Source organism: Cyprinus carpio, chromosome A1 (genome assembly GCF_018340385.1).
Source record: "Cyprinus carpio isolate SPL01 chromosome A1, ASM1834038v1, whole genome shotgun sequence".
In the NCBI taxonomy this organism is placed as follows: domain Eukaryota; kingdom Metazoa; phylum Chordata; class Actinopteri; order Cypriniformes; family Cyprinidae; genus Cyprinus; species Cyprinus carpio.
This window is the reverse complement of record NC_056572.1, coordinates 11,786,371-11,796,551: the sequence shown is the minus strand read 5'-3', so window position 1 is coordinate 11,796,551 and position 10,181 is coordinate 11,786,371. Positions and strand designations below refer to the sequence as shown.

At 36.6% G+C, this 10,181-nt stretch overlaps 1 long non-coding RNA gene across 1 annotated transcript; it reads right to left on the bottom strand.

Moving 5' to 3' along the window:
- Nucleotides 1–4,705: 4,705 nt before the first annotated feature.
- LOC122147450 lies at nt 4,706–8,854 on the bottom strand. The gene is made up of 4 exons (XR_006161658.1): nt 8,231–8,854; nt 7,840–7,947; nt 7,566–7,690; nt 4,706–5,188 (listed from the first exon to the last, which is right to left on the bottom strand). It is a non-coding gene; the product is annotated as an uncharacterized LOC122147450 (long non-coding RNA).
- Between the last annotated feature and the right edge of the window lie 1,327 nt (nt 8,855–10,181).

The window sequence follows — 10,181 nt, the reverse complement described above, 5'->3', positions numbered from 1 at the left end:
TTTGTTTTGCATACTTTATCACATTAATGCAGTTATCATATTCAGGGGCATTTCCTCTGAGGAAGCAAGGGAGGCAGTGTGTCCTCAAAATTAGAGAACAAAAAAAAAATTGTAACAACGCCAATATTACAAAATATAACATTAAAAAGTGTATAAATCTCTCTATCTTTTTTTTTTTTTTTTAAGAAACATTGTCCAACAGCAACACTAGCAGGTAAAATTACAGCAGGGATCTGTGTCTCTCTCACCTCCTTTGAACACATTGAGTTCTCGTTCAGGAACTCAAGCTGTGTCGGAGACACTTTTGGAACGCATCTGCTTGACCACGTACTGAAGCAAATGTGAAATCAGTCCAGTAGAGTGGCGAGACATCACGGGCAGGGTGATGTACTGTAGCAACCAGGAAACTAAAAAAAAAAAAACATATCCGTTGAAAACAGCGCTAACTTCTGCTCTTCAGCAAATGCTCTGTTGTGTCCATCTAAAAGGTGTGTTTGAAGTGTGTTTTGTGCCAGTGCACAAATTCAGTTGTAAACAGAATGGGGAGTGATAATTCAGACAAACAACATTTTAGTCAGTAGCTGCATTTACATGGACCCTACTAATCTGATCGTAATAGGACTAGAAGCACAATCAGAATAAAAAAGTCACATGTAACCATGTCAATCGGATAAAATTGGCCAGATCCGATTTATATTTGGTATAATGCAATGTGTTTATGTGGTTTAAGGTTCAAAAAACACATTATTTTTCCATATAATGTACATTATAGTTTATTCTCTACGCCCCACCTTCTGAAAAGCATCGATTTTTACAAAGCTCATCTGTCTGAAAAGCGAGGTGTGCTCTGATTGGCCAGCTATCCAGTGCATTGTGATTGGCCGAATGCCTCAAGCATGCGACGAAAATGTTACGTCCCTTAACATAAAAGGTAACAATAAAAGGTAAGCCTTCTTTCTTTGCGTGAACATTTGGGCAGCGTTATGCAAATCTTCCCACATAGTGACGTAGAGATTATGGGCGTGTTAGAACGAGCCGTTTTGGGGGAGGGGGGGTGTCTGATCCTTAACTTTTATAAAGAATATCTCTTTTGATTTGAGACTTCAGTCTTTGCAACTTTACAGATCTTATTTATGCACCAAGAGCTTGTAACACTCCAAGGAGAAAGGAAAAATCTAAATCGCATCATATGACCCCTTTAAAAAAGCAAAAACAAATTAATATTTAAATGTAATGCGCATTGATCAGCACAACTGCACAAATAATGCACAATCAATTCCTCATATCAGTATTATTCATTTTTAAATATGTTTATTTATTTAATTTCTGAGTAAATCAGTTTTATATCAGTACATTGTATCATATCATCATATATCATATCATATCATATAGAATATGATAATGTGTTAAAATCATAATAAATAAATAAATAAATAAATAAATAAATAAATAAATAAATAAATAAACATTCACTGATGGCTGCACTTCAAAAATTACAAGGCATACTTACCGTGGCTTTATCTCGGAATTACATTTAACTAAAATAAACTTTTAACTTTTCTAAAAGCTGGAGTTAATACTAATCATTGTCGCCAATTCTAAAATGTAAACCACAATATTGGGCTTCGGTTTCTGTACGTTTTCCATTGCAGTGCAACAAGCCTGGACCATTGCTGTTAAAATGTTTTGTGCTTGCAGGGAAGATGCTACCAATGCAGTTTAACTTATGGTTAAACAGTATACAGTTGTGCATTAGGAACAAAAACACAGCCTGCAGTGCTTTATAAACATTTATTATGTTGTAGCATAACAGTTTTTATTCCTGGATCTGTATCAAAGAGTCCAACAATATGAATGCTCGCCTAGCATCTGTTTAGCTTCATGTGATGATGATAAAATCCATGAGCTGCTCAGATAGTGATCCAGAGACAGATCTTTGATCAATGATTAGATGCTATGGAAAATGTCAGAACAAACATTCTTTAATTATTAATGTATTTAATCTACAATTAACCGTAGCCTGCTCTTTATTTGCAGAAATAAAGATTGTTTCAGATGAAGCTAACAAGAGGCCGTACATCAACACTGTCTAAGTAAACAATTGTAATGTCACGTAAAACAGTCCCACTGCTTTAAAAGGTGCTTTGTGGATGTGCCGTAAGTGAAATATGGACTGTGATCAGTAACAGACTTCAACACTTAATTAGTGACACGCAGACCACCAGGCATGACCACCATGTTTATATTGGCTTTGCACCATATCAAGTGTGTCTAAACAGACTGCACAGAATGACAAAGTCTTCCACACATCCTCACACAGTCAAACAGAGCTTCCAGAGAATACACCTATAACATGTATGGAAAATGTGACAGTCTACTAATAATTTTGGCTTGTTTGGCTCTTCACACACACACACACACACACACACACACACACACACACACACATACAGTTCATACATACAGTGACAGTTTAAAACTTATCAAATTTCACCATAAAAGGAACACAAATGACTTGTCGTTTGAGAAACATACTGCCTGGGTTTAATTTGTAAATTAATTACCCCTAAAGAGGATTGTCATCCATCACTGACTGATAAATGGTGTTAATGAATGAGACTGATATTTGCATTGTGGCTCCAATCATTTCCAATTACCTCTAAATGATCTGATCAGCTTTTAAAAAAATGACACAAAACAGAATTGAATTGTGCATGTGTGTGAAATTAAATAAATGCACTTGAAAGTAAATTGCATAAACCCATTTATTTTAAAAATCTGATTAGTTAATTAATTACAAAATAAACTCATTTGCATGCTATAATTTGAAAGTACACAGACAAGATTTTTGTAAAATGTTTTAATGGTTCATGTGACACTGAAGGAATGGCTGCTAAAATAGCAGGTTTGCAACCACAAAAAAATAAAGCACATGTTGAAATTCTTAAAACAGAAAACAGTTATTTTAAAATGTAATATTTCGCTATATTATTGTTTTTAATGTATTTTTTGACTAAAATAAATGTAAGCATATGAAACTTTTTTCAAACAATCAATCAATAAATATACATTCACAAATATAAATAAATAATTGAAGTTCACATATTGCATATTTAGCTATATTATTTAATGTAACAGTTGTGAATAAGATTGCCAACCCAGCTTCAGTCAGTGACTTTTGCTTAAAGAGCAAAAATATAACTGCATAAACATCCATTCAGTCACACATGACAAAAGGAAGTTGTAAGGTTGCCAGGTTTGTTGGTCATTGGCAGAGCTTCACACATACTAAATGTGCAGCTCAGATTGCAGTCAGACATTTTGCTAAAAGAGATGCCGACCCACTTAGGGCTGTTGTTTGAGCACAAATGGATTTCAGAAAAAGGATACCTCAAGGCTCTCCGAATGGTGTACAGATGCACCTAACCAATTGTTAGCTATTGTCAACCCGAATTAATTCTGCACTTGAAAATGTTCCATGTTAACTGAGGTTGCCAGTCCTGTTTCTTGTTAGATTATTGCATTTTGTTTTCACCAGTAACATGTTGCATGCAGACATACAGTTGGGTTGTAAATGAAGTGGTTTACATAATGTCCTTGTTCCAAGCCATTTGTGTAATTTAATGATTGCGACAGATGCAACACCTCTTAATTTTAAATGTGAACACTTGGTTTTGGGGTTTGGGCAAAGATAATCAAAAACTTAATAGTTTACCCAAAAATGAAAATTTGCTGTAAATTTTGCTGTAAATTTACTCACCCTCAGACCTCATCATAATTATTATTATTATTATTATTATTATTATTATTATTGAGTTTACAGGGTATGGTGGTTGAATTTGATTCCAATACCGTCCTCAATTTATTATTAAAGAAAGAAAGAGAACAGGCTTATTTGTTTATATTGCTGAGCGTAGAACTGCGATAGCATTTTTAATATTAAATAAATATTTAAATTTAATAAAATGTATATTTGTCCCCCGCACTTTATTCGGGCAGGTGTGTTCATGTAGAGGTTGTCATGGGCCAGTGTAAATAAATCTACATTAGGATAATCTATGCATGACCTGACATTTTATTTGTATCCAGAATGAGGCAATGTGAACATCAACTAAACACTCTCAGGCAGTGTATGTTTCATTTATACTCATCCAAAACGGACTCATAGAAGTGATAATGTACACACAGAAAAATGATGGGTTAAAAATAACCCACCTTGGGTTGTTTTATAACCCAACCGCTGGATCAATATTGCACCAGACCAACGGTAGTTAATTTGACCCAGCAAGATGGGTTGGTCATTTTTAACCCAACAGATGAGTTAAATATTCTACCCAAATTCTGGGTCAAATTAAATACAATTATGGGTTGATTTAACTACATATTTGTTAAATAGTGTACCTAAATTCTGGGTCAAATTAAATACAATCATGGGTTGATTTAACTACATATTTGTTAAATAGTGTACCCAAATGCTGGGTCAAATTAATTACAATTCTGGGTTGATTCAACTACATATTAAGATGGGTAAAATTAACCCATATGCCAGATTAAGTCTTAACACATTACACTACAATTTAAGAAAATAAATTGCAATAGACTACCCATATAAAACTGTGAAACTACAAACCTAGAACAGAATACATGCTAGATTTATGCATATATTATGCAATAAACACTTAAACAATACAAAAACAAAACAATGGAATCTTTGAAAAAAATTATTACATTAATATCGACAATATAGTGGAACTGGTGCAGTTCACTCAGGTTGGAAAACATTCAAAGCAAAACAATTTCGATTGAACTGGCTGAACATTCAACAGGCCAACAGTCAGCAGCTCTAGTGAACAAATTCAAATTCCTTAATGCTGCTTTTAAGAGCCATTATCTCTACTTGCAAGCAAGTATTCTAGTTTGAATAAACTTAACCATTTTAGATTTCATATATCACATTCTGTATGAATTCCCACACATGTTCACACTGCTTTGGGTATTCAATGTCAAAGACAAAGAATGCCTTGAAGCAGACATCAATGGCCCAAAGCAGTGTTTCTAGTTCCAGGGCCTGTCCAGCTATTATGACGAAGGCCTGAAATGCACTCTGATCATTTCCCAGCGTCAGGATGTGAGGGTATGTCTTGCATGCCTTGGCCTCATGGAGGTACTCCACCATGTTTATTCCAGGCTAAAAAAGAAAATACAAGAGAGCCAAAGTGCCAGTGAGTAAGGACCAAATGTCTACCGACTACTATAGTAGAATTAAAATATAGTCATTGTGAGGACCATTTTCCTGGTCCTCACTAGAGAAATGACTGTTTTATGATAAAGTCTAGTTAGCTTTACAATTTGGAAAAAATTCAGTGCATTTCTAATTCAAAAAGTTGAACTGTAACAGTCTACATTTCATTGCACATAACGAAATATTCCAAACCATTTTTGACCAAGTCTTAGAGCATATAGCTCACATTACAGAAAACAATTAAAAAAAGGATTCAGACCTCAATTGACCTAAAAAGCCATAAATTGATTGATGATCTAACATTACAATAAACATGCTCAGAAAATGCGTGCGGCCCACCTATCTGACCGACAGGCAGCAGGGTTAGGTGGGCCGCAAATGCTTTGTAGATTTAGAAGACTTCTTTAGAGTCAACCTCATGGAGTTAGGTCCAAATGGGTTAAAATACAAAAGTGTCAACCTCCCTAAATATGTTAATTTCTGCACTCAATACTTTGTTGGTGCCTGTTTTAAAACAAATGACTGCATCAGTGCGTCATTAATGACTCACCATCATCCCGTTCCAAACCCGAGATACCCCAGCATGCTTTAAAGGGATAGTTCACCCAAAAATCAAAATTATGTCATTAATGACTCACCCTCATGTCGTTCCAAACCCGTGAGACCTCCGTTCATCTTCGGAACACAGTTTAAGATATTTTAGATTTAGTCCGAGAGCTTTCAGTCCCTCCATTGAGAATGTATGAACGGTATACTGTCCACGTCCAGAAAGGTAATAAAAACATCTTCAAAGTAGTCCATGTGACATCAGAGGGTCCGTTAGAATTTTTTGAAGCATCGAAAATACATTTTGGTCCAAGAAATATCAAAAACTACGACTTTATTCAGCATTTACTTCTCTCCCGGGTCTGTTATGAGCGCGTTCACCTCACATCCGGTTCGCGAACGAATCACTCGATGTAACCGGATCTTCTTGAACCAGTTCACCAAATCGAAACTGAATCGTTTGAAACGGTTCGCGGGCAACAATAAGCATTAATCCACAAATGACTTAAGCTGTTAACTTTTTTAACATGGCTGACACTCCCTCTGAGTTCAAATAAACCAATATCCCGGAGTAATTCATTTACTCAAACAGTACACTGACTGAACTGATGACCGAGCCAGATAACGAACGAAACATTGACTTGTTCTCGAGTCAAGAACCGGTTGCATCGGTTTTCGGATCACCGGTAGTGATAGGAAGTTCTGTTCTTTTCCGCGAACCGGTTCTTTCGGACAGTTTGATTCAATAAACCGGTTGCCGAAAACGGTTCACCAGTTCTTTTGCGCTCGACGTAATGACTTCATTGGCGATGACTGCCCTTGATTCAAGCCTTCGGTTTACCCGCGCTCATAACATTAGCACAGAATCGGTTCAGAATCAATCACCAAAAGAACCAGTTCGGTTCAGACGCGCTGTGTGTCAGTCTGAATCACGCATGCGCAGTATCATCAGCTCCTCGGTTCTCGAACCGGACGCGTCCGAAAGAAACGGTTCTTGACTCGAGAACGAGTCAATGTTTCATTCGTTATCTGGCTCGGTTCAGTCAGTGTACTGTTTGAGTAAATGAATTACTCCGGGATATTGGTTTATTTGAACTCAGAGGGAGTGTCAGCCATGTTAAAAAAGTTAACAGCTTAAGTCATTTGTGGATTAATGCTTATTGTTGACGCGAACCGTTTCAAACGATTCAGTTCGATTTGGTCAACTGGTTCAAGAAGATCCGGTTACATCGAGTGAGTCGTTCGCGAACCGGATGTGCTGTGAACGCGCTGCTAACAGACCCGGGAGAGAAGTCAATGCTAAATAAAGTCGTAGTTTTTGATATTTTTGGACCAAAATGTATTTTCGATGCTTCAAAAAATTCTAACGGACCCTCTGATGTCACATGGACTACTTTGAAGATGTTTTTATTACCTTTCTGGACGTGGACAGTATACCGTACATACATTCTCAATGGAGGGACTGAAAGCTCTCGGACTAAATCTAAAATATCTTATACTGTGTTCCGAAGATGAACGGAGGTCTCACGGGTTTGGAACGACATGAGGGTGAGTCATTAATGACATAATTTTGATTTTTGGGTGAACTATCCCTTTAATGGTGACCGACGAGTTGTAAGCTTGTAGAACAGCTAATACTGTCAGGCTATATTTGATGCCTGTCCCCAAAAGTATAGTAAAACAAACCTGGATATGCATGTGTGCGTGCACAGTCTTGAGCTCAGATATGTTGATAAAATGAATAAAGTTTCCCCTTTAGATGTGCTTGAGGACTTACAGGCTTATGGTCGATGAAGGCCAAGCTGCATTCCTGAATGGTGTGGCGAACTACTTTCACACCTTTGTAAGTTGTAGGTGGAAGCAAGGCTGGCAACTGTCTCAGGGCAAGTTCCCCAACACCATCTGTAGGAAGACACAGGTGTCAATACGATGTGAAATAGCATACCTGTGATTTCACAATACCTCCAATTTCATCACATAAAATTGCATAAATATCACGCATGTTCCATCGCATTCCCTGCATTTACAAGATCTGCTGACAAGAATATTACCTGGTGTTAATCCATCCAGGGGCAATGTCAGCTTCCCCTCCTGTTTTAGGATCAACTGGTTGATGGTAGCCTCATCTAAAAGAAAACTATCTTCATCAATCCCCTCCTCTGAAAGACAAAAAAAGAAAATACAAAGACATATTTTTTACAACAGAGGAGTACAAAACAAAAATGTATGGGTAATTCAATGGAAGATATAGTAATAAACATGCATATTCCATCATTTGTTATTACAAAATAGAATGAAGCACTGAAAGCCTACAAAAGACATGTGCCCTATGGAAGCTATTGAAAAAAAGAGGAAATTATATTTCATAAGAATTCATGTCTGAAAAGGGCTTGAGTAGTAATGCAGACTTAATATGCGGTGGATGGGAAAAATATTTCTTACCTTTAAATCTTTCGACAAGGTCTGTCAGTGTTAATGACAAAGCTGTCAATTGATCTGAAACAAACACAAAAAGAGCTTAAGCAAAAATACAATTGCTATTGTATTAACTATTCATATGTCACCATGCAAAAGCAATGCAGACACAGAAATGTAAAACAATGTGAAGATACCAGCCATTTTATTTAGCATCACTAATATATAGAGAAAACAATCCTCCCTCTCTCTATACAATTCATATGACAAATTGCATACATGTAAACTGTTTTTACTGCACAAGAATATTTGTGGCTGCTCACAGCATAGCCTTCAGGGCACATAAATATTAATATATTATATATTTCTTGATGTTACAGACCCCCCGCAGAAGGCGTTGGACAGATAAGACAGTTCTGCAAAATAAGTGCACCCGATCTTTATATGTATACATAACTTAATAAACCAAACACAAATTTGAAGTAAACTCATAATGAACACTATAACCTGTAACTGAAGTCAATTTGAATCGAATTAAACGCATTTCACAATCACCTCGTGTTACAGCGTTCACAAAATGGCGGGCAGTCTGCATATCAACATATTCACAACCACGAACGTCATTAAGTTATACAAAATATCTGCGGTATGAACATACATTTGCATTACAGATCTCGTGTACATATTATCAAGTTGTTGTAACAATAACAGGAAAAATCCGTGTCACGTCGCACCAGTTGCTCAGCAGATGTAAGGGCGCAGACGCAAACACACCGCCTATAACACAGCCCCCATATCAGATTCCAAAATAAAATTCCTCAAAATAACACCACAAATATGCACATCACAACAAACTATTCTAACCTTACTGATTTACTTTCAAGTCCCAAATATCTTACAGTTCACATCAATAAAAAGAAACTTTTGCTTAAAGTATAACACCTTCACACAAAATGTGCACATACTTTGGGGTGTCACAAGTGGCCCTTGTCGTTTGCCAGGCCGCCATTTTAAATAAGAATTTATTCACCACATAACAAGACATATCGATTGTGGGTCACCACATAACAAGACAGATCAAATTATCTCACTGTTTTTACATATTTTTAATCAGTCAAACACTGTGTTATGCCTTCACATGTCACATTAAAAGCTTCAGGAAAAACAAGCGCGTTCGTTTATAGCCAGTTAAAATCATATAGCTAGCAAAGGAACTAACTGGCGAATCACCTGGCTAGCATGAAACTAGCTGGCAAATTAGCCTGTCAAATTCAATATACATGACTATATGCCCATTGGCATTATGAACTTGTTTAATTAATTCTATAATATAATTCAGACCAAACGGATAAGCTGTAGGCTTATAACCGTGCTTCTATGGTAATGGCTAACGTTAGCTACATTGTTAGCCAAACCAACCAACCAGCCTCAACAATATAAAGATACTACTTTAATTGGTAATGCAACACAGACAAAGTGAATTAGACATGTAACGTTAGTGTACACATACCTTTTATTATTTATTGGCCTCGCTGCATGAGCAGTCAGGTTCTCTGCTGTGACGAGCGCTCGGTGTGTGGACTCCGGTGATGAGGTTCGAAGCACAAACAACTCACGTGCTGGGTCAACCGATATAAATTGGGTTGATGGATTTTGACTCAACGCATGAGTTGCACAAAATAACCCAAATTCCATATAAATAACCCATAATGGGTAAAGCATTTCATAACCCAGCGGTTGGGTAGATTAAACAACCCAGCATTGTTTAGTGTGTATGACATGCAGGAAATCCCTAATATGGACAAAAGCATCCAGTTATCGCTGTAGGCAAACCAATATCTGCTGTAGCTGAGCTGAATAAAAAGCAGAAATGTTTTGGCTGACGTGAAGACAATAAACACATGATAGAGAGATTATATGGTTTATGTGCATTTTTTCAAGTCATCTCCAGGTAATAAACAAATTAAGTTTCTGAATA